This window comes from Pomacea canaliculata, linkage group LG7, assembly GCF_003073045.1.
Source record: "Pomacea canaliculata isolate SZHN2017 linkage group LG7, ASM307304v1, whole genome shotgun sequence".
NCBI lineage: Eukaryota > Metazoa > Mollusca > Gastropoda > Architaenioglossa > Ampullariidae > Pomacea > Pomacea canaliculata.
Window position 1 is genome coordinate 14,198,822 of NC_037596.1, and position 25,735 is coordinate 14,224,556.

General features: G+C 43.1%; 1 long non-coding RNA gene across 1 annotated transcript; it reads right to left on the reverse strand.

The window, feature by feature from the left end:
• Positions 1–941: 941 nt before the first annotated feature.
• Positions 942–24,778, reverse strand: LOC112569423. The gene is made up of 3 exons (XR_003100426.1): positions 21,471–24,778; positions 16,829–16,941; positions 942–8,616 (listed from the first exon to the last, which is right to left on the reverse strand). It is a non-coding gene; the product is annotated as an uncharacterized LOC112569423 (long non-coding RNA).
• Between the last annotated feature and the right edge of the window lie 957 nt (positions 24,779–25,735).

The window sequence follows — 25,735 nt, forward strand, 5'->3', positions numbered from 1 at the left end:
CAGATGGTGGCCAAACTCCAAAATTTGGTATTACATTCCTAAGAGTGACCTTCCGGGCATTCAGACTACATTAAATGTTGCTGATGAAGGCCAGGTGTTGTCACATTGTCAAGCTGCTGAAAATATCTTTCAGGCAAATCACACCACTGTGTACTTTGATGGTACATCACGTGGTGACCACAAATTATTGCACACCAAGTAACTCTGGATTATGAAACCACATTAGGACTGTCCACTGCTTCCAAGAAAGTTGCCAGCACACTGCTAGAAACAACAGTAAAGCTTCTGGAAGAAATTTGTAATTTTTATATTAGCAAACCTGGGGCTGAAGCTGGTGATTTGCTGAAACAACATCTCAGCAAAATTACAAGCATTACAGCAGACAGGGCATCTGTCGTGAAAGAAACTGACCGGAAATTGCAAGATTTTCTTTCATGGGAGGTGCAGATACAACTTATTTTTTTATAATGCACATTTTCTGCTAGGAATCAGCATATGTGAATCATCACTGAAAATCTTGGAATACCAGGTAAAAAGGTAGACAGAACATGGGGCGAGATAGACTTCACACATTTTCTTGGTTCAAGTCCACTGATTCAGCAACCAAGAGTCACTGGCATGTCATGTGAGGTCACAGGCCCCGGAGGAGATAAAAAGAATGGCTGCGCATGTAGCAATATGAATCGTTGAGCCATATGAATCGTTGAAGCGAGGCATTCGAAGAGAATGTACTGAACCTAACAAGAAATAAAATACTACAAAGTTAAATTTAACAGTTGATAAACAAATGAAACGTTTAGGTTCAAATTATTATAGCTTGCAAGTGATGTGGATAGTGGACTATTTTTGTTTGATATCACTGCGCGAGTGGGTGTTTGATCGTCTGCTAAAGAGTAAATACGCGTCAAATTTAAATAAAAATAACATGAAAAAGCTAAACACATACAACTCACGCTTTATTATTGGTTTTGATTTAGAAAAATACCACGAAAATGTCTGCTAATTCATTCAACAACACTAGAAGATCCATAGTTTCTACGCATGAGCATGCCTCGCTTCAACGGGTCATATTAGTCAACGATTCATCCTGCTACACCCACTGTGGGGAAGTCCAAACCAAGAGCTACATGACAAGTTTCCGCTCCAACCGGTTTAACTGCGTGTTTGAAGCTGATGCCGCCATTATTCATCACAAGGACCATCTTAAAGGACTGCTTGGTAGTGAGACACCGGGCCACACTAACAAGTTTCTCACTACCAACCTGAATAGTGTGCATGCTGACTGCAGTGACAATAATCTCCTGTGCCTTGTCTGTGCCATTGCTCTGCTGTATTTTGGTCTCACAGGTCCTTTCTGGGCCTTGGTTGACAGTAAAATCACAGACACAGGTCTCCTTCTCTATGAGCAAAGCAAGGAACATAGTGTTGAAAAATGGGGAGAAGATACATCTGATCTCCTTGACTTATATTTTTCTGGTGTTTTCCACAACTTTAGAGAGATGTTGTATTCCCATCTGCCACTGCAGACTACCAAAATGTCAAGTCAGTAGTATGGGTTGCAGTATACAAGCCTACCCCATTGAACACTAACAAGAAAATGTTCTTCAAACAACTGATGACACATTTCTCTCAGGCATGTTCACCTTTAGTAGGCATGACCAGTAGCTGACCGTCTGCTATGATCATCAATATTATACTGGGCAGGATGTGAACATTTTCTCACCAAATTCCTGCAATTGTCCAGTTTTCTGAGAAGACATCTAAAGAAATGATTTTTCTCTAGTGGTCAGGCACAGATGAAGTAGAATCGTGATTTGTGTTCCGTCGGTGCTTTAATGTTCTGCCAGTGATGACAGAATCTGTCAGGCTCCAGATATTACAGCCATTGCTGACAGCTATGACAAAAAAAAATTAGTAAGCAGATATGTGAGTGGATGTTTTCTGCCCGAGATTGTACTTCTGATATTGATTAAAATCTGTTATTTTATTCATGAACAGCTCACACAACATCTGATGCAAGTCTGAAGTGCAGTGGAACAAAATGAGTAGACACTTTTTTTAAAAAGGGTTCAAGAATCTGAATCCATTGATCCATTTCTGTAACTTAATTAGAACTTGCTTTTTTATCTAGGTGTCAGTAACGCTGCTGTTTCAAAGCAGTATCATTTGCTTGAAATCGTAATTTTCAATCATATTACCAGTATGTTTCAGTACCTAGCTGTCCAGAAACAAATTAACCCAGTTCTTTGTAGTGCTACCAGATGGCTGGTTCTAAGAGTGCTTAACTATTAGTGTAGGATTTTCCAAAATCAGCATTTTATTATCTGTTTTGTGCAATAATTTACCTGGAAATTAAAATATTAAAACATCGGAACTTTGTTACAATTTGAGATATAGAAAGACTCTCAGTACCATTCAATCAGAATTTTAAAAATATGTTTGTCTAGGTAGTTTAATTGGTTAACAAAAATCAGCTTGGAGTACCTACTTCCAGTGAAAAGGTTTTTGAGGTTGAAGGTCTGAGCTGACAAGGGGGGAAAAGGGACAACCTCCCCACACCCCAAATCAAGTGTAGACTGTCTATATCTCTCTGTCTACTTTCTACTTTGCTTCAAGAGAGTGTCTTTGATGAATTGCCTTTTTTCGGAGCCATTATATTGAATATGTTTGACAAATTGTTCTGCTCGCCAACACAAAGTCACACAGTCGACACCATATGCTCGCTTCATCACATCATAATGAGCCTTGGTCTGAGGAGAATACTGTCTGTCTGGGAGAAGCTTCCAGATTCTTCTCCAGCAAGCTTAGCTCTGGCGGCCTTCGTATATGAATAGAGTGAACACAAGAGTACTGAAGCATAAAATACAAGAGACAAAGAGGCCAGGTCTAGGGAGGGTTCCTATTCCCTGCAGGCTTGGTCTGGATTGGGGGACAAGGGAAGGGGTCATGGTCCTGGGGAGGGCTCTTTTTTTTTTCACTTCGCACATGGTGGAAACAAAGAAGAGTTGTATTACCTAATTGGTTGGAGTTTACAAACATATCATCAAATGAACTATTTGATGATGACAGACTTCTAACTCGAAAGGCCTGTAAATTCGGTTGATGACAATCGTGTAAACTCGAACCAATTCATTTGATGACAGGCTTGTAAACTTACAACAGATTTGACGATAGGTTTGTAAGCTCGAAACATTTAGCAAGAAAAGTTTCATTACTTTCTTCATTTTTGTTTCTTTTTTCGTTCCTTCTTGCATCCTCAGTTTTTATTTTCTTTCTTCTCAATTTCCTTCGTAAATAGTTTTCCCTCTCTAAAAGAAGGAGAAGTGTATTGTCTTCCACCTGCTTCTACTTCACACTAAAGGAACACGATTGCACCTCGTGACATGTTACACTTGCTGCTGACTAGTAATGGCTTGCCGGTGTATCACTGTTGTTGTTGTCCACCTGTATCACAACATTTCCACAGGTGGTAAGTGAAACAAGCTTTAAAAGTTTTAAACTGTCTTAAAATTCTAAGTTTTTGTAGCTGACATCAAGGCTGGAATGTCTGAAATTATTTTGTAACAAATCTCAGACAGCCCTGTAATATGTTAATACAAAACAAGCTTATATTTAATATCATAATAAGGGTTATATTACAGTGATTATCCTAAAACAGAAGATAAATTAGAACTAGTATTTCAGAAACAGGCTTACTTAATACTTGATTGAGACTGGCTGTTTGAAAAAAAAAAAAAACGAAACAAAACGATGGGATGTGAACCTCGTCTCATATTGTCCGACTAATGTTGTTCATTATGATAGGGACATCATGTAATGATAGACCAGCAGGAGAACTCAAAACACAAAACAAATATCTGACTTACAAGCTTGGATATTGAATATGCAAGCAACCTATACTTGAACTCAAAATCCGTGCAATGTTTTAACAGCTTTTTGTTTGTTTTGTTTGTTTGTTTGTTTGTTTGTTTTTCATTGCGTGCTGTAAACTTGGGATGTACATGTATTATGGCAAAAAGTAGTTTGTGTGCTAGGTGTGAATACTATGCTGTTATCACTACTTGAGAACGGACTATGGCAGCTTGACAGGCAGACAGACAATCAAACAATTGACATATACACCTATGTTCGTAATGAAATTATATAAAAATAAGTAAGAATATAGGTTTATTCATGCATGCATACGTGCGTGTATACAAACTGTTCCATCCGCATATTTGTTTAATTGCCATCTGTCCCATTTGGCCTGATACTCCACCCCTGAGAAACCAACAATCAACTGCAATATTCGATATTGTCAAATAAAGTTAAATAAACTTTCAAAAAATCTTTTAAACTTATAGTCCTGGTGATGAGGGTAGGGAGTAAGATATGTCAAGACGATTCTGAAAACCGAAAGACAATCAACGGCAAGGGGACCGGGTAGCGGCGGGTACAGGGGTGGAGAAGATGAGGAAGCCAAACCCGTTAACCGACATTCAAGATGGCAGCCAATGAAATTTTCTGTAAATATTCTTTTTCCAAGATAGGATAGTGAAACAGTTTGATTTACATTCTTCTACACATCATTGATTACTCCCAGAGAACATTTGTCTTTTTACCTGGAATGGAAAGATGATTCCCGCACCTACCTTTCGACAGGTAACAGGTGAAAATGTTATGTGCGCTATTTTCATGTGTAGCCTTATAAATCTTACTTTTGTCACACTTTATATTGCTTTTTGTGCGCAATCGCGAAAGTTTGTTGTTTCTAACATGCCGACAGATAACTAGTTAAAATTTCCCTTATTTTTATCTATCTTATAAATCGTGTTTGCTATATTATATCTGAAAGCCAATGGTGATGTTTCATAGTTAATTTTCTTGTGTAACTGCAAACACCTTGTTTGCTGTATTACACTTAGTTACACACACAGCAAGCAAGTTAAACATTTCCCTCAGTATTTCTCTTCATAAGATTCTATGGACTCTTATAAATCATGTTTACAATGTCCTATCTAAAACTACGATGATTAAGTTTCACACGGAGTTTGAGTGTGTAATCACATACACCTTTACAGTTCCTTATAGAAGAATATACGAGGAACAAAGAACAAAAGAACCTCAGATAAAATTATACAACACGTATATGTATGTACCGAGGGCCATATAAGTCTATACCATGTAATTAGTTTTATCATGATGTTCTCGACCACCCAGACATCGTATGTATCAAATGCCACGAATATCATTTTCTCGGTTTCTAAAATGACGATCGGTGATGGTATGTCTCGTTTCTAAACATTACAAAGATTTCCAATCCTCTCCCGCCCACTCCTACCAGCCACAAATAGTGCTTGCAGACTGCTGATTCCAGACGATTGGTACAGCTGCGTGTTAAAGACCAACTCGAGTTCATACTTATTTTTTTTTTAAATTTACTTCATTAAAATATGTTCATTCACAAAATTTTATCAAAAAAGCTCTATTCTGTTCATGAGAATCAAGCCTTTGAACATTGCAGTTCTCACCTGGGTTTTTCAAAGAGGCTAAGTCGTTATTTCCTGTCACGTGACATATGTCGGCTTGCTGATTGGCCGACGCCTTGTTAACACGTGCTTGAAGCTCAGGCACAGGCTGTAACCTTTAATGATGCCAGAAGCACGAATATCAGTCATTCCACGTCTGCTTGTCTACAAATAAAAATTACGGCAGAAAAAAATTAACAGCTTCTATTATGTTAATTACCCCGCAGCTTTGACTTTATGTTTGGTATTTCTCGGGTTGACCTTTAACAGATACACCACGGTTGTCCGTTCCTACACCTGCCGAGGTAGAGACACGTGACAATAGATTACAGGTAAACACCTTCCATCCGGTAAATAGCAAGGCGCGAGGTGGAACATTCAGGTGATGCTATGCTTGGCTAAGCTGCGCTAACTCTGGCAAGGTTTGTCTTACCTGAAATCATCTCCCTTGACCAGATGCGCAGAGAAAAAGGAGAGTTGAAGAAAATTGAGGTGCCGGGTAGAGGGAGAGAAATAAGGGTGCAGACTGGTCATGTATCGCCACATACACACATCTAAAGGACAGTCGATGAACATTCTCGAAAGATACAGTCCGTTGACGGATTTTTTTTAAGATTCTAGAGACGAGTTACTTTCAGTTGAAACAAGTTTCACTCCGACATGATCTATATCACATGACAAGAATTTGCACGTGATTAATGTATTATACCCCGTCCCACAAAACGGTACTGACAATAAATAATAATAATTTATAATATGAGAGGTTCTTTCACGACAAAGATGTCTACTGTTGCCAGGTTGTCATGTTAACCAAAGTATTGACCGGACTAGTCAATCTGGGCAAGTGATGAGGTCCACAAAGTTCACTGGAGTGTAAAAACTTCTCACCCCTCGACCAAACCAAAAAAAAAAAAAAATTGAAAAAAAAAAATTTGTCAAGTGGTAGCATGTATTTAGAGGAGCGCAAAAGTTTTTACATCCAACATCTGAGTGAAGAAAATGAAGCAAAGTTTGAAAAGCAAAATTAAAAAAAAACAAAAAACAAACAAACCACAACGACTTAGTAAACAGTCAACAAAAATCTGCAAGGGGTGTGGTCGGCAGCAAAATTTGGAACTGCCGGTTGTTGTTTTTTTTCTCCCCACTGTTGACTTGAGACCAAAAGGTCCGTGGGTGCAGATTGTTGTGAACTATTTGCTCCTATCCTCCGTGCATAACTGTCTCTGTGTTTGTGCGTTTGCGCGCGTGCATGCATGCCGTGCACAAATAGAAGAATCGGGGGTTGTGGGTGGGGTTGGGGGCTTAGAAGAAGGTAAGAACGACAGGAGGAAGAGATGAAATCCAATGACGCGAGGCGTGGAGGCGGGCAGCAAGACAGTAGGAGGAAGAGAGAGAAAGGGGGAGATGGTGTTAGGGGAGGGGTTAAGAAGTCAGCTAGCGACGGACAGAAAGATAAACAGGCGGACTGGGAGTGAGGAAGAAGCTGGCGGAGAGAGAGAGGACCTTGCAGCAGCGTCTACGAGGCGAGCCGTGACTGCAGACAACTCCAATAGTATAGCAAGCGCAAGGGGGAAGCTGGGTGGTGGGGTGGGGTGGGTGGCTGAGAGAGAGAGAGACGGCAGAGGAGTGTGTGGGTGGGGGATAGGTAGGGGAGAGGTGATGCGCTCTTACAGCCAGCCAGTGACTGGCGGGCGATGTCGGTGGGGGTGGAGGAGGAAGGGGGGCGATCGGTTGGGGGTTTTCGTAGTCAGCGGCTCCAGCCCTTTTTCGCTTGTGGTCGTGGAATATGGAGCAAGATATGCCAGACGACCTAGATACTGCTTCTCCTCCCGACCAGCCGAGGAAGCCTCCTGTCTATTCGTTCCCCTGGCTTTTCTTTTTCCCCCTTTGGGCGAGAGCAGGAGGCTGTGCGCTCTTCTCATCCGTCGCCCCGGCTCATCGCCGTCCTCCACAGACGTTTCGTCGGCCCACCTTCCTCTTGTCTGCCGGCGCGGCGTCGCTGTCGTCGAGAAGGACACCACCAGCACCAGCACGACGGCCTAAAAACCTATCGCCGCTACCTCCACAACCACCACCACCACCAGCACCACACGGAGAACTGACTACACACCTTGGCTGTGCTCGCGTATTGCGATGTCGGTGAGAGAGGGGAGGTGTATGTGCGTGTGTGTGGGAGGGGTAAGTGGAGGGGGGGCAAAAGCTTTCAGGGTGGTGGTCGTGATGGTTGTGGTGCGAAGGTGTGGGGGTTGGAGGCGCACCTGGCAACAACTTTCCCTCCCACCTTCACGGTGGGGGTGCGATCGTCGTCCACGCGTTTGACTGTCTGTCGAAGAAGGTCACGTGAGCATTCTGTGTAACTTGTCTGTCTGTCTGGATACAGCTGATTGGTCGGTGCTACCATAGGCGTGAAAACGCGAGATTATTGTGTGCGAATGTGTATGTGTTGGTGTGTGTGTATGTATGTTATCCGACTTGGGGCTTTATAATGTGTCATGTATGCAATGGATGTGATTGTCTACTAGAAATACCTGTTAATATTAGCCCTGTGCTTAGACACCTGTAGCTAACCAAGGGGACATAATGTTTTGCCAAGTCAGTCGTTTTTCTCTCTATCTCTCTGTTCCTGTTTTCATTACCAGTCTAATGATTATCGTCGTAACAAACTCTTTTCAAACAGGTTTCTAACATATGAGAGAGAAATCATGTGATACATAATATCCCACCCACGCTGTCTGCATTTTTATTCTTCGGTTTAGCCCAGGAATAAACTTTTCTGACATTTTTTTAAAATTTTTTTTGAGAAAAAATAAGAAAAAGAAAAAATTACACACATTGATGTAAGCCTGTTTCTCTGGTCGAGGTCACCATAAATTATATAAATAAACATTAATATGAATTTAACTGTTCTTCTCCAGCTATTGTGGTGATCTTGCTGACATATTTTGAACTTATTACTGTTAAGAGTGTGCGATGAGAGAAGTGAACTTCTGTTAAAGACCATGATCACCCTACCTGCTCACGTGCGTGCTGCTTTTCAACCAGTCCCAGTCCTGTTTTGAATGGGGATATGACTAGTCTGCGCCTTGACTATCTTACAACACTGAAGGTTCTGCAAAGAGACAGTAGGTTGCTGTAACTAGAGTTCCATGGAGACATGATATCTTACAGAATGACTTGCTAGAACTTTACACTCCACAGCGACTTGCCTAGAACTGTATTCAAAACCAGAGACTAAAATCTGTTTTGAATTCCGATGGACTTTCAACCAAGTTTGGCAAAGATTTTCTTTATAACCATCAAGTAGATACTTTTACAAACTTGGTCTCAAGTCCATCTACGGTTGAGAACATCCTTTATAGACCCTCGCTAGTTACTGGCATCCTAAACTAACTACCATCTTAAAGTGCTTCCCAAAATAATAAAGTCCATAAAACAATCAGATTCCAAAACAGACTGCATTCCCAAAGCAGAAGGTAAATAAGAACTAGTATTCCCAAAACTGAGAATAACTTAAAGTAGCATTCTAAACGAAAGTAGCTCACATTTGATATCCTCATAAAGGTTATATTACAACATTCTCCTAAACCAGAGAAGAATTACAACTAGTGTTTCAGAAACATGTTTACTTAATACATCCCAGACACTGGGTGTCTCAAAAAAAAGTTTCATAATAAAAGAGTTAGTTTTATTCAAAGAGACTTTTTAACAACTAGGGTTTGATGGGCGTTAGCCTCCTTACAGGGGTTGAGACAGGGCGGTATTGTTTTACCAAGGGTTTTACAAATCTGACTTACTAAATTTCACTCATGGATTAATCTTCAACAGTCTGGGTTTTGTAAACACTGAGTACCTTACAGCAGCGAAATGTTTTACAATGATTTCAGATTTTAAAAATTTTACAAACTAAGTATCTAGTGACCCACGAACAAGAAGTTTCGTAGGATAACTGGAGGTGAACTGTCAGGCGCAGGTAGGGGGAGAGTGAGCTTACCCTTCCAATACCTCGAATCCCACAAACATACACACGCCAACTGCCAACTGTTCCAATGCAGTCACGTGTCCAACAGTCCAGCATGCCGTGGTTCCGACAGTCCAACATGTGAGATTAAACACTCCAACAAACCGTAGGTCCAATAGTCCAACACGTATGTTCCAACAGTCCAGCGTAGGTTTGACAGTTGGACACGTGGCGGGTAGCTGAAAACTAACCTTCGTTAATAACAATTTTTGCTTCAGACCTTTCCACTGAAACTAATATTTGCTAAAAACTCTTCTGCAAGCTCCATTTCGCCCAACCTCTGTCCTTGCTTCATTCAGATGTTTTTACTGATTTATTTATCGATGATATATAGCATCGACTTGCCTCAAAACATGATGGGTAGGTTTATAAAGCCAAAACGAAGAGGCAGAAAATTATTTAGTAGGTTTTTTTTATGATTCTTGTTTGTGCCTCTCAGTTTGATTTATCGCGATACAACAAAGAAAGGTGAGATGCTCAAACGCACACGACAGACAACAGGACAAAGTATCAATGCCCATCCATCTCATACAAATCATAGAAAGTAGCGGCTTCGACAAAATTCACCGAGTCGGGACATTTCCGGTGGGTAGGTGGGTGGGTGGGTTCCTCCCGCACGTTTTATCTACCCAGGATTCGTCACTACCCACAATGCAAGGCGCGTTATTATTCCGCTGCTCTGTACATCGTTACAGTTCCTCCATTTAGACGTCTGTCAGAAATGTCATATTGCGCCGTGCCATGACATGCCAAGAAGGGCAGTCTTTATTTATCTTCCACCCGTCTGCCACCCTCATACCTACCCAGCTAACAAATTGCCCGCCATCACGATCCTTGCACACGGAACTTCAGATGATTAATAAGAAGGAAGAGCGGTGAAAGACAGGAAGGCAGTGAACAATACTAGTCATGACAATTCTAAGAGAACCGACATTGGGACGAGAGTCCTGACCGTCCGGAATCGTGTGAAGGGAATCAGGGTCTGCTAGGGAATGTCTAGGGGAATCGAAAGCAGACATCAGTAAACGACGTGATAGTTGGCGAGGGAGGCAGGAAAAAAAAATCTGATATCAACTAAAAAGCTAAAGGTAATCCTCTAACCGTTCAGTCTTGTTGAATGAGGTGTGACACACTCATGGCCAGAATTTTGTAATGGGAGTTGTTCATCTTCTCTTACCTTTCCCAACACTCAACGGAGTCAGGTATCCAGCTGGTTAACAGCTTAGTTCGAGTGAATTGTAGGAGGAAAGGGGAGGGTGGACTTTGCTGCACCACACGGGTATCGAACTGTCCCACCTGCAGGTTCAGATGACTGATCTATCCGCTACAATACAACTACATGCTGACTACTGCCACTGTGGTTAGTCGATTCCATCCCACCTAAATGAGACATCCTGGCACAAAATAGCAGCAAAATGTGAATTTTGGCGATTTTTCGCGAACACTGACTTGGGTAGGCAGGGATTGACAGGGTCCTAGCTCAACACCTGTCCGATCCAGGAAAATACCTGCGCGTAGATATGATTCTGGCCCTACAGGGGCTTCCCCAACTAGCAAGCCTGGTTCCTGGAGATGCTAATAATAAATTTGTTTGCGATGGGCGAGGGGGGACGGAGTAGAAAATATCTGGAAAATACAACTGAATGCCCTGGTATCGCTCACTTATTTTATCTGTGAATGTAAAATCTTTTAATCTCGGGTCAGGCAGGACACCTGAAGCCAGTTCCGACTCTTAGTTTTCCACCTGTATTGAGAAACCTTCTCAGTTTATTTTTTTAAAAAGTATGAAAGAAAAGTTAGATAACAAGCAGCATTTTCTCAATGGTGGTAGCAAGTGAGCAGAATGGAAGGAGAAAAAGTTAACAGGGTTAACAGTGTTAACAGGTGAAAACTTAGTCTAACGGTTAAACTGTTCGTCTCTAGACACTTGGTGCGAAGGGGAGAGAACTCAATGCACTCAACTCAGAACTTTCTTACCAGTTGTCTTAAAATAACTAAAGACAGAATGGACAGCAAGGTCTGGGACTTGTATCTTGCCTTTATACTCTACCATCCCTACTTCTACAGCTAAAGCTACTAATCACGTATATGTTTATAGAGCTAAAGCTAAAAGCAAGGTAGGATGTGTGGTGCTAAAGAACAATCATGGTTCTAAAGCTAACAAAAACATATATTTGTTTTTTTATTAATACTAAAAGCAATCTCCCTATTTATGGTGTTGTAGTATAAAACAAAGTACGTTTAAATGTTGTACAAACATATTGTAGCAGAGCTTATAACACTATACATATATATAACGGTGAAGCTTAAAACAAAGTATATGTTGTGCTAACCATAAAAAGTTAGTGTAAAATGTTAGTGTTAGCATACTTTCAACATAGAAGGGATAAAGAAATTTTTGATGACCCCATGCTGGACAAAATCACTAAACAAACAAAGAGATGACAGACCCGGGAGTGTGTCGGTCTTGAGTGAAACAGGTGCTGTACTGAGTAACCTTTATTATTTTTGTAGATGACCAGCATTCCAAACAAACGATAAGCAGCTTGTATTTTTAAAGGTGTGATTTTCGTGTGACAATTAGCTTGCCCTATCTGTCGCGCGGCGATGTAATGCAATTAAGCTAAAGCCCTCGGTGAGGTCAAAGGACTCTCCTACTTCCCGCCATCTGTAACAAAACCACTCCTACACCTGATAACTACACCAGCGGAGCTTTATTTCTTTCGTTCTCACACTCTTCTTACACCTTATTATCTAGTAAACCAATCATGCTTCTAAAGTTACCCTGAATTTTATTGCTTTTGTAATTAATGTGTTGACACAATCCCAGCCTTCGTCACCGATTTTTATGGGGTTTGATATGTTGATCGCAAAGTAGAGGTACATAACTTTGTCACTATATATAAAATTATTCATTAAGGCTTCAGGTACTTTTATTTATTTCTTTCACACATCGCTTTTGAAACAAATTAATGGAAGTAACGGATGAACTGATGATGATGATTAAAACAAAAGGAAAGGAACTACATTTTGTATATTCACCTAGTGTTACATTTGTACCCTAAGGTAAATCTTGTAAACATGTTTGTCTAGGATACAGAATGTGGAGGTTTAATTTTGCCTAGCATATGTCCACATGCAACATTTGTAGGTACAGGGAGACAACAACAAACAAAGTTACGGGTGGGGTGTTCAGGCAGCGGGCAGAACAAGGGAGAGAAGAAGATATGAAAGTAAAGTTTTCCAACCGCCTGAAAATAGGAGTAAGCACCGTCTATAGATGGAAAATGTTATCAAAGTGTGAGGCGAACAAAAATGTTACAAAAGAGGGAATTCTTAAAAGATTCTGCGATGTCTAAATTAAGGATATCGAGCAAGATCTCACCGTAGGCTAATTGAACATATGTTGACATTTTCTGGAGAGGAGGAGGAGGAGAGTTTATAACCGCGGCGATTCAGATCTTAGACAACTTACTCTTATCAGTCTTACTCACCAATCGCAAACTTGGAAAATGCATGCTCAAGTTTCCCTAGGACTGCCCTCGGTATGTGCAAGCCTATACTGTTATTCAGTCAACACAATAGCGGTTTGTCCCCAAGCCTTAGCATCTGTGTGTACGTGTGTGTCGTGGGGGGTAAGGGAGGGTTCACCTGCTGTTTTGGGAGGGATAGGGGGAAGGTAGCAAATGATGCAACCGCTGCAGCATGGAGCAGAGCTGTTGTATTACTCTCAACGTCATCCAGCAAGGTTAGCGCTCGGACAGAGGGTTCTTTATCCCCTCAACCAGGGGTGGGGAACCTTTTTTCTGCCAAAGGTTATTAAGATATTTATAACTTCATGTGAGGACCATGCAAAATTCTCACCTAATAAATGGGCATGCTATATTTGGTCAAGCCATAGTTTCTGCAAGTGTGTTAACATTTTTGCAAGGTGTACATTGCCATCCTGTATGATTCTGACTGTCCTCTGAGTCATCACAATGCAGACAGACGGGCCGCGGGTGGCCGAGGAGAGGAATGCATTGCTATCCCGTCATCTACTCGTGTGTCGTCCTGTCTTTACCGTGAATAGATGTTCCTTGCTTGTCCTTCAAAATTTACTTTATTGTTAGAACTCACTTAGTGTAAATGTACATTGCTTTGAAAAAAGTTTTTTGTAATTTCGAATCCCGCCTGGAGTTACCTGGGCAGGGCCAGACCAAATAATTGTTGGGGCTTTATTCATTCCCCATCCTTACCTTAAGCAGCACCAAATTTAACTTTTTAAATGCTTATCTTTTTTAAAATCCGTTTTTGGTAAGCTTGTATCATTTACGAGACTGATCATTTACTCAGGTATGTGGAATCATTGTCTTGAACTGAACCCAGCCACAGTCATTTGAAAAATAAAAATATTGAATAGGTAGGTACAGGCCTTGTAAGGACATTTCTAGACCTTTTAAAGAACCGAGTTTTGAGTATCCCTTCCATATACCCCTCCCTAGGCGTGTCGAACCACTCACAGTTGACAGTCACTATGGCACTAAGCTATATAATCTGCATACCTTTAGCTTCTTCAGACCAAGAAGAGAGCTGAGTGCTCGGATTACATCTTGAGCGCCTACCTATGACTGACTAAACCAACAAAGAGTGTATTGTACACAGTCTACCCACAGAAAGGTAAACAGTGGTTTGTGCACGAGACCAACGCGCATTCATCTTGTCCTCACACCGATGAAGAATATCCTCAATACAAAAATGACGACAGCGTTTGCACCCGTCAACTTCTCTTCTTTAGGACCGTCTGATCCATAAAACTGGTTTTGCAGAGATTTCTAGAAGGTCCCCTTAGCATCCAGCAGCACTGCGCATGACAAGAAGCTGGAAGCAAACTGATGATGTCCGAGACACTAGCGATGTATCGACAGATTTATGTTCATCTTAGTCGCCATGGTCATCGCACGCGTTTGATTCTTTCCAATCCTTTCATCGGAAAGTTTCTGAGGGGGGACTTGGTTTCCCCGATTAGGAAAGTTCCCGCGTGACCCTCTTCGATTTCATTTATCTGTCACTGCCTTCCTATAAATCTCTGCCATTCACTTCTAGTCCATCGGAACATAACTGTTCAGAGCTCGTTTCCATAACTAAATAATAAGAACTCTGTCTGGTTGCGGTATGGACCAATAATGTATTTGTAATTGTTATTTGATTGACTGATTGATTGACTGATTGATTGATGATTGATTGATTGATTACAGGTATCGCCAGTGACGTCAGAGGGGTTTGAGTCACGTGCCACCTACACATTGCTATGCGGTCAGTGGAGGAAACGAGGACAAGATCAGGCAGGTAAGACATAGCTGATGTGACCCTCAGAATTAAAAAAAAAACGCAAGGTCAGTAGACAGATTTGTACACAGACAGATTAGCAGACGCACTAACAAAGCAAGCGCGTGCACCAACAATGTCTCAGTTCCTTGCAAGTGCGGCTTTCTTGTGACATTCAGGCAAACAAATGAGCTGATCGCCTCGCGCCACTGCTTAAAGACTCGCCCGAGCTCGACATGAAATTATGATTAACGGCTGATTGTATGATTAACGGGCAACGTAACGGCTGTTGTTATTGGTTGTTACCAAAGTGCATCAAGGAGGACTCAAGAAAAGAAAGAGACGTTCGGAGGATAACATAGAAACTAAATGTTTTATTCTAATGTAGCTTCCATCTTACCTTCCAAAGTCTCTTTGTTTTTTAACGTCATCCTTACATACGTCAGTACCGGTTGGCGTCATTCTCTCTTGTGATGTCAGTTTATATGACGTCAGCTGAACTCTGATGTAGTACTGCTACAGTGACGTTTTAATTATTTTTAGAAGAGCAGACGTGGATTCACCTACATTCGTATTTTTGATGTCATTGATGCAAGTCGGCATTTGTGACGTCACGGGAAATGATCTCTTGACCTCTTTGGGGAAACCCCGGGTGGAAAATGTATTTATTCAAATGCTTGAATCATGTTTACCCAACGTAATTTTTTCCTCTTAAATTTCGGGAATTTTATCTTTTAGTAAAGTAAGTCTCCCTCGTTTTGAAAACATTTCTCCGCTTGGGTGAGTCTTCATTACAATTTTGTGTCACACATTGTCTTGTGACATCCTGTCACGCTCTACTTTTTGCTGTATCACAATTTTTTTTTAATTCAGCACTCATTGCTTTCTGATTTCAAACCTACAACACCTTCCTTCAGATATACATCCAGACATCCAACACTAACGGAACTGGGCCCTAGGGTTGTAACTGATAATTTTTGGTCACGTTACCATACACTGATGACGTCACGAATGTGCTAGTTCTTACCGTGTAGATGGCGGACCAAGTTTAAAAGGTAAGTACCTGTCAACGGTCCCGTGCCCTATCTTGTGTAACGATCTGCTGGTAATTGTGCACGTGTTGTTGTAGATAAGAAATTACAGTTTACTGGCAGAGTTTAAAATGCTTGTGTTCCCATTTTCTCGCAAGGATTAAGACACCAGGTAATGTTTCGAATGCCAACCCCGTCGCCCGGGAAGCCGTTTCGGACAATGCAAGCACATGTAGACATACATCACTGCCAGGCGTTTGTACCTCTGGAGGAGGAAGTTAATGTTATGGGTATGTCGAGGTGGTGGGGACGGAGGTATGGTTGAGCCCCTCCCGACTGGCAGCAGGTCACCTTCACCACGTTTCTCCTCCCATTCGAATCTACTCTACTTTTTTTGGCGCAAGGGCCTCTCCCATGGAGTAGTCATTCAATGTGACCTGCGGTGCTTCTTCCAGAGATGCTCGGCCCCTACTCTCCCCCTTCAGATGAAACTGTTCACAAAAGTCTGACAAAGTTTGAACTAACAACACCTTTCTTGCTAACCCTCATCCTCTCCCTTTTTTCCTGTCTGTCCTACTTTTCCCTCCACAACCAACCCTTGCCCTAAAAATACGAAATTAATTGATTTCCAGACATGTGGAATGGCTCAAGGTGCATCTGTGAATGTTATTGCACGGAAACCGTCATCACTGAAAGGTCAGCCCACAAGAGATTATATTTATGCTCAATTATATGCCCACGTCAGCAGCAAGTGCTGTCTGGCGTGGAGCTTGCATATGCGTAATGTGGAGGTTTGTTAATTAGGAGGAAAAGGACAGTTCAGACTGAAAACATGATAGGTTCAAAAAGAGGACAAAACCCGGGGATAGAACATAGCAATGCCCCTATCCGCGCCACCCTCTCAGAACAGTCATACCCACAATCCCACGTCTACATTCACAGCACCCGTCACACCAACAACATACCTGAGATGGGAGCTGAAGCTAATCAGTCTCCACGGTGACTGTAACCATAACGACCGAGTTCAGCAGTCCTTTAGGTAAGCCTCCTTTGCCCACTTGCTTTAGATGACAGTCGTCTCAGGTAGAAAAAAAATAAACATTGCAAGAACTCAATCAACAAATTTGTTTTCAGGAATTCGACTACAGAAAGAACGAAATTGCATGAGTTACATTAATGAGTGTTGTTGTTATTATTTATATCGACTACTTTGCTACCTTGTCAATTTATATTTAAATTATTCCTCTCTGTGCTTAGGTTATCTAAACAGAAAATAAATAAATGCATTTCTGAGACTGCAACTGTTAAATACAGGAAGATATTATTTCCGCCTGGATATTAAATCTTTGAGCTGGAATGTCTTAATTACATGCTAGTGCTCGCGCACAGAAACGAAAGTAAGTCAAAGTTGAACTAATTAAAACCCAGGTCATTTCCGGGGAGATAACAGTAATTTCCTGTTAACCAGAAAGTTTATGTCAATGTTTCCTTAAAACTACAAGACCTCTAGGCCGACATTTGTTAACATATTGAAGAAATGAATATTTTCACGGTTCCAAGTGACAGATTAACAATATCAAAGCAAAAATTTAGGAGGAAGGGTTTACACTTCAATGAACGAGACAAGTTTCAATACACTTTGTTTGAATTTTATTTATTTATTTATTTGCAAAGTTGCATTATTGTTGTACTGCTTGTGATACAGGCAGGGGGTATTCAAACCATATTCAAACTTCTAGTACTATCAATCTCCCATCCTCTCAATTCATGGCAGGTCTCAGTCACTTGCCAACATTCCCCATTACTTGCCAACACTCAGTCACTTGCCAATGTTCCCTCAGTTACTTGCCAGCTCTTCTCAATTACTTGCCAACATTTATTCAGTTACCCGCCCGTGTCTACCAACATTCCCTCGGTTACTCGCCAACGCTTCCCTCAGTTATTTCCCAGCATTCCCTACTTTCGTCAGGAGTGCTTCCTTATTAACTTGCTAACACTTTATTTAGTTGTCTGTCAGTGTTTATTGCTAGTCTCCAACATTCCCTCACTTACTATCATTCCTTTGTTCTTCACTAACATCCCCATGTTTACACTAAATTTTTTCAGCTCATCTTAATGTCCTCAGTGGATTCTTAATAGAAATTTTAACAGATAGTTAATACAGAAATTATAACTGTAAGTTCATATCCAACTGAAATAAATATAATTTAAGTTTATGTGGACGTGGAGGCTATGCTTGCTGGAAGAGGTTCAAGGGTTAAGAATTGAGAAAAGATGGAGAGAGGGAATCTGGACCAGGATGGACGTTGGGTGGATGAGAGATAATCAATGACATAACAAATGTGGGGGTCATTCCTGGAGGGGCATGAAAAGATGATTTACCCTCTGATGATTGTGTGTCCTTCAACAACAACAAAACTGAACTGAGCACCAGGCACCTGAAAGCTGAATATGTGTGCATGCCAATCCATCATCGACTTCCAGGTCAGAATCATACAAATCAGTCGGATCACCCAAGCAGACAGCCTGTCACAACCATTACCCTTTCCTTTCGAGCATGCATAAAAGCGGCCTGTGTGTGTGTGTGCGTGCGCATGTGGGTGTGTGTTATCCTGTGTAACATTTTTAGTTCCAATACAGTCTCAGTGTTAGAAACTGTTGTCAAATCCCAGGAACCACACAGACTGGACTAGGAAGCGAGCTTAGAGAATTACCGAGCCGGAAAATGTGAGGATCAGCATTACACTCCAGATAGCATTACAGAAGCTGATAGACTAGTTGATAGTTTATACCCACTGTCAGCACATGGCACAGAGACTAGTTGACATGGTAGTTGACAGTTTATACCTACTGTCAGCACATGACACAGAGAGACAATACTATTAGATATAACTGTTAGAGTCATCAGACATGTGATCAGTATTAAGAAAATATGTTGTAAGTACTATTAACTTTTGTGCATTATCAATTTTTTTCTAAAACTATAAACATTTATTATTAGAAACGCCAACCACGATGACAAGAAAACCAAAAAAACTTCAAACATTTTTAACTTAAAGTGACAGTAGTCGTGTTCACAACTCAGCACCTTCTAACCTCTAGGGATGGTCAAACGACAGATATGTTAACCGAACAGTAAATACTCGCGATGTCATCCTTGTCTATTAAAGTTTGTTGATTTAAGTTTAAATTTACAGCACAGGTCATATTAGTTTGTAGAGAGCTGGGTGGATTAGGTTTGGGACAACCGGTGCAATGGATGCAAGAACACGAGACCTCAATAACAACACTCAACATGGTGTTACTACATCACCAGCTGCATTCAAATGTAACGGCCACAGGTTTCAATGATGAAAATATTGTTTGCTTGAACTAGGTGATTGGTCATTTGCATATTGGCTACACTGAATGTGTGTGAGAGAGAGAGACAGGGAGTGTATATATATATGATATATATTTGTGTATATATTTACCACCCTCCATCCGTTTTACATCAACATTCAGTAACAGTAGACATACAATAGTGTAATATGCGGGAGTGAATGTGAACTATTAGTGATGCTAGGGTCAAATTATAATAAGCTTAATACGAGTGTTTATGTGTGGCGGGTTGATGGCTGTTGGTTTAAGTAATGGCGAGGCAATAAGGCTACATGCACAGAAACATGGATAGATGGATGTTTGTATGTAAACACCTATGTTTATTTTGTCCACAGTTTAGGATTAAGAAGTTAATAAGTCTGGAGAAAATATTAGTATTACTGTTGAAATTTTCATTTGTTGCGTAGAGAGATGACTAGACAAACCAGAGGCTGGAAATACATCAACACATCAAGCAACATTCTAAAAGAGTTAATCAACCAGTTAGTAAGCTAGGTAAACAAAAACAACAAACAGGAATGACAAAACGAGACATTATTGTTGTAAGACGAATGGTAACTAAATGTAGGATTAGGCGGTTGCCCACCTGATGCTGTGTAGGGTTGTAGGATTTGAATTGAAGATTACAATAAACCCAAGGTATGAAAACAACAAAATGGCAGCTACCTGTCCAGGTGTCTACTGTTTAAAAAAACTGATTCTGAGTCTGGTAAATGTACATCCCAATACAAAAGTTTTTAAATGTCTTGGCAGAAAATGGATTTAATTGTAGAAACAATGATTTTCTGTGATTGGGAAAAATGTTGTCACAAAATAAACTGAGTTTGATACCTAGAAAACGTTTAGCACCTGTCTCGTTTAAAATTTTAAATGTAGAGGTTGGTTAGCATCCTGTATTTAAATGAAATGAGTTGAATTAAGGTGTGTATGTTCCTAATTTGTCAGTTGGTATAAATGTATTCTCATTAGATGATGATAATAATAATAAGACTACAGCATGCACAGTCACAGTCTCCATATTGTGTTGGTGTATCACATTTTGCTGTAATTGCACGCTGCTGGGGGCTGAGGATTGACATAACCTTACATTTGAATGTCGACGACCCTTGGCCCACAGGTGTCCTTTTGAAAAGAAAAAAAAAGCAGGCGCTGATTGGCAACTGGTTGTAGGCTTCTGACCAATCACGGTGAAGACGCGAGGGCTGCGAGCTCCGCCTACCGCGAGCCAGACGCTGTGTGGGTAAGGAGAATTTACATGTTGGCTGCAAAGATCACACGAGGTCATAACCCGCTGACACGACAAATCCAGGCGCGGGGAGTGATTTACTATCGAGATCGTTTTGTCTGGAATAACGTGTCCATTCGACACACACCGACGACGAGAAAAGCGGGGGATGACACGGCCAAACGGGCAGGTGAGTGTTGAGACCTAGTTTTTACAGTCGCATGCACAGTCTCTTTTCGCCAGCGCGCGCGGTCATCGGGAATGTGCACCGAGTCAGACAGAGAGAGAGACAGAAGGGGAGAGAGAGAAGCCTTGTTGTCCTGGCCTCGCGCACCACAGCCCACGTGCCGTCTGTCTCGTCAGCCCAGCCACGCTCCCAGGGTAGGTGGAGAGGAGGAAGGAGGAGGAGGGGAGAAGAGAGAGATGGAGGGTATAGTTGTACGCCATTATTGCACGAGTTTATGTTTCCTCGGAGCGTGAGACATTTTCTTCTTTCCCTGTTTTCGTCGATGAGAGAAGAGAAGATCGATTCATTCTAATCGGTTCGGTTTGTTTGGATGCAGCGCCGGCCGCACGAGGTAGTCACGCGAGTCGGTGTGCACGCGCACGCACGCATGCAGTTCAGGGGAGAGAAAGGAGAGCGAACCCAAACCTTATGGCAGTTACACCAGGATCTAGCTCGCGCCTGTTGGTGGTCTACATCTTCGCCACAACTATTTTAAAATTCATTTGATATACAATGTCATCCATACTCTTTCTTCTACCTTCCTTTTTCATGCAACCAGTTTGCACAACCCAAACCCTTCCAAAAAAAAAAAAATACAGACAGGGTGGGGAACGGAAGATTTGAAAATGGGCGACCGTTAGTGGTTGGAAACATTCACGTGAGGCGGACAAGTCTGCCTTGAGTTACATATATACACACATACCTACGTATGTATGATTGCATGCCTGTATGCTTATTGGTAACTCACCTTCGTGGGTTTGTCAACCGTACTTACCGTTAGTTGAATACGTAAACATGGGTTTTAGTAAATCCTAGACAGCAAACAGACCTGTGCTGTTGACAGCAACAATTTTGCTAAGCACAACATCGATGTAACAACAAACTGCTGGCTTTTGTGGTCGAGGGAGAAAAAAAAGCCTTGATCACTTTTAGACAACACAATGAAGAGCTATAGGCACAGCCAATTTTTTTTTTTAATTTTCCAAACTGGCGTTTGTTCTTCCAAAGCTTGTCTGTCGGTTGACATTCATCTGCATGTCAGCAACACAGATCTTTCCAACGGAAACTACACTACGTTGTACGTGGCGGCGGCGACGGCGGCGGAGGCATCGGAGATGTGTCCTGCGAGGGGTGGCTTTCAATAAATCTCTTGCGCTCGAGCTTCGGGCGCGAAAAGATTTGCAGACGGTTTGTTTTGGGTCGTCAATCTTTTGGCAGAATTGTGGCTGCGGATGATTGTTTCCTAAGGATGACGAAGTTTGGCGAGGGAGGCAGCGAGAAGGATGGATGTGCACTCAATTATGTGAGATTCTGTGACGAATCCTCCTCCTCCTTTCCTCCTCATCCTCCCTCTTGAAGCCAGGTCGACTTGTGTGCAGGGAGGAGAAGGAGGGTGTGTTGAATATTAACTAGCGCAGTATTTTGTGATGTTGAATTCCCGGTATGTGACGTCAGAGATGAAGGAGGAAAGACAATGTCTGAAGCCTGTTGCTGTGAGCCGTTGGCGTGTGCAGCAAGTCGCACCAGTCGTCGTGTCGTTCTGAAGATTGATGTACATGTGTGTGTAGGTGTGTGTGTGTGACATTTTTTGTTTGTTTTTGTTGTTGGTTTTTCCCGGTTAGTTACGTCAACAAAACAGAAGACGAAGCTTGTGCCAAGCTTGTTTCGGTTCTCGTACATCTCGAGCAAGAAGAACCCACAGTCGGTGCACCTTTGAAATGTGTGACACATGTGGCAGGACCTAGCGTCAACAGACTCGAGGCACAACATCTACCATGTGGTGCAGCGTGCCAAGATGAGGCATCAGCTGAGCCGTTTTCTGACGCGCACGATCTGACGCCCTCGACAAGTCTCGACACAAGACCTATTTACTATTTCAAGTGCATCTAGACTTGTCAGCGGATGGTAGGATATGGTCCACTCAGTCACCTCTTCACATCCCCCACCGAGTCTCGAATTGGAGCTTTCTCACACCCCTGCTGTCGACATGAGAGCACAGCTTGATGCTTTCATCATCCTGAGCTGATCCGAAAGGCGCATGGATTATAGTAAACACAGCTCTCGGCGGGTTTAAAGAGGGAGATGATGGGGGTAATTGTCGAGTCGTTTCATCTTTGCCAACAACACACCTGAGTCGGTCGGTCGGTCGGTCACTCACTCACAGCATGAACCTTGACCGTGGTCCGACAAGTGAGACACTGGCCAGCAGCAGTTGTGGCCTTCCGTCGCCCTGAGACAATTTGGAATGTTAATTTGTTTTGTAGGAATGATGACACTTAGGGGCCATTTGCTTGCTGCCAGACTGCCCGATACAGCAGGCGTGTAGCCGAGAATAGAAGTGAGGCAGTGTTGTATCGATGGCCTGGGCGGTCGATACTGGTGGGGGGGCGTCCCGACCTGCCTGCCATCGTCAGGTCAGCGATACCGTTCCTTCACCCACCACCACCATCACCACCACTACCACCACCACGTCGCCCTACAGCCGCTGTGTGTGTGTGTGCCAAGGCACAAGATAGCCGCGGAAGGTGACAGGCTCTCGAGCATGAAGAAAGCAGACTCAGTGAGACGATGACATAACGCACTGGTTGGATGTGCCTTAGTGGTAGTGGTGGTGGTGGTGATGGTGACGGTGGTGGGAACAGTTTTAATGGAGGAACAAACGCACTTCCAGCGAATCGAGTCGAAAAGTTGCTCGCACACATTGCCTGCTGGGCTTTTTTTTTTTAATTCTTGGAGACACGTTGAGACCGGAGCTGAGATTTCTAAAGTTGACACAGCGAAGTGATTTCGCACCTCATGCTGGTTGGCTGGCTGGCTGGATGGATGGACACAGTAGCAAGTGGTTCCTGTGAGAGAGAGAGAGAAAAAAAATGACCTGTAGTAGTTTGGTGTCACAAGTAGTCAACAGGTCGACGACGGTTGGCAACAGCGAGGGGTTCGTGCAGTACACGCACGCACACCACACACACGCGCAACACAACAAGCCGAGCCTTATGACCACCGTCGTCGTCGTCGTGGAGAAGCTCGGTGGTGCATTATGTGATGTATGTCAGATAGTAGAGGCGCAATGGAGTGGTGTGTGTCAGTTAATATCGGGCGCCGTGCAGTCAGAGGGTTGTTGCATGTCGTATGATGGGCTTGCTGGCTTAGCTAGCCGCCCAGTGTTCTCACGGAGTGAGAGAGGAGGAGGTCGAGTTAGCGGGAGGGGGAGGGAACTCGGCAGGGCAAGCCGCTCCGGTCTGCTCGCCCTTGCAAACTCCAGTTGGCGAGGCAAACCAGGGGCCTCTACTCCGTGCGTGTGTGTGTGTGCGCGCGCGCGCTCACTGCAGTGCGGGAATAGCCCGCCTTCTGTCTGTCGTGTGTTACACAACGCGCTGACTACCCCAGGGTGGATTCGAGGGCATGGGGTGGGTATGGGGAGTAAGGGGGTGATGGCTGAGGAGGAATCTCGCCAAGATGTACAAGTTTAATGCTGCTGCATGTTGCGTTGCATGTCGGGAGGGAAGGATGTGCACACTTCGCGCCGAGCGAAGGGCATCGGGGGGTCGAGGGCAAGGGAGGAGGGGGAGCCTCTTGCGCGAGCAACATGCACTGCATCGCTTCCTGCTTAATGCGTCGCTCGCTCGCTCGCTCGCTCCCTCCTTCTCTCTCTCGCTCCATGGAGAGTGCGATGACTTTGAGAGGTAGTTAAGTTCTAGATCATCGCTTCTCTTATCACACCACGCTCTGTCCTCTCTCTCCCCTCCCCTCTCTCTCTCTGCAGCCTAGCACTGGGCTTTATCCTGTGTCAGGCTGGTGGTTGCCTCCCGCACTTGCGGAGTGTCGGTTCACGGCAGGGCGGTAAATCGCACTGAAAGGGCGACTCACTTCCAGGCATATTGTGACGAATGTCTAGCCTCCACCTCAACCACTGCACCGGGACATGCATCCCAAACTTCCCCCCTCCATCCTTCTCCCTCCTCCATGTTGTACAGGACTGCAGCCATTCCATGTCATTAGTACAGCAACACGACACCATCTCACGGTTGTAGAAGCTTTTAAGGTAGAGGAACAACGCCCTCTCATTCCCCAACTTGTATGTCAAGAAACCTCCCTGATTTTTTTTTTTAACTGTGTGGGTGGGGGGGGAGTAGTAGCTGGTGGCAGTTGCCTGGGGTGGTTTTTTTTTTTTTTTGTCGAATGAGGAGTCGGGGTGATCAAGTACACGTCGTCAGGATATGAACACTCGTCAAGTAAACCCTAATGTTACAGCGAGCCTTGCCAAGAATGGGGGGACCAACTCTTTTCCTGCCTGCACTCAAGGTCTTTGGGCGAAAATGGAGGAGCAGAGAGTGTAATGTAGTTTAGAGTGTGGGCTCCAAGGTTTGCACGTGCATGTTGCACCAGCGGTTGGAGGGGTTGTGGAGAGGAGAGGAGTCCGGGGGAACAATGTGCATGTCATTTAATTAGCTGCAGGTACAAGTAGGACAGTCATAACGAGGGTGTGACAAGGGAGAAAACTACCCGGTGGGAACAACTACTGTTTTGACACACCTAACCACTCTCTGAATTGTAACCATAGTGACGATGTGATATAGCGTTGACCTGGAGACTGTACATCTTATTCAACCTTGTCCACCATCTTGTGCCAACTTGTTGCTGTGATTTTTTTTAATACCAGAAAAGTATTTTCTAGTTGTACTGCGCTGGTCATCAATTTACCCCCACACACCCCTGATTCCTCTGCACCCCAAAGAGAAAGAGAGAGAAAGCATTTGGCGCCGACGAGAGAATCGACTATAGCAGCCACTGAACTCGCAAAAATCTTTTGACCTTACCAGAGGAGGAGTCAACAGTTCCCGCTTATGACCTTAGTCCGACGGCGTTCCAACAGCCACAGCCAACCCCCCGCCACCCCGAACCCCACTCTTTTGCGAGCAAAGGGGCGTGGAGTGGGGAAAGGGGGTTACGACTGATGAGGTGGGAAGGGAAAGGGGTTGGGGAAAGGGGTTCATGGCCACAGACGCGGGAGGAGATTGCTGGCGTCAGCGCTTGGTGACG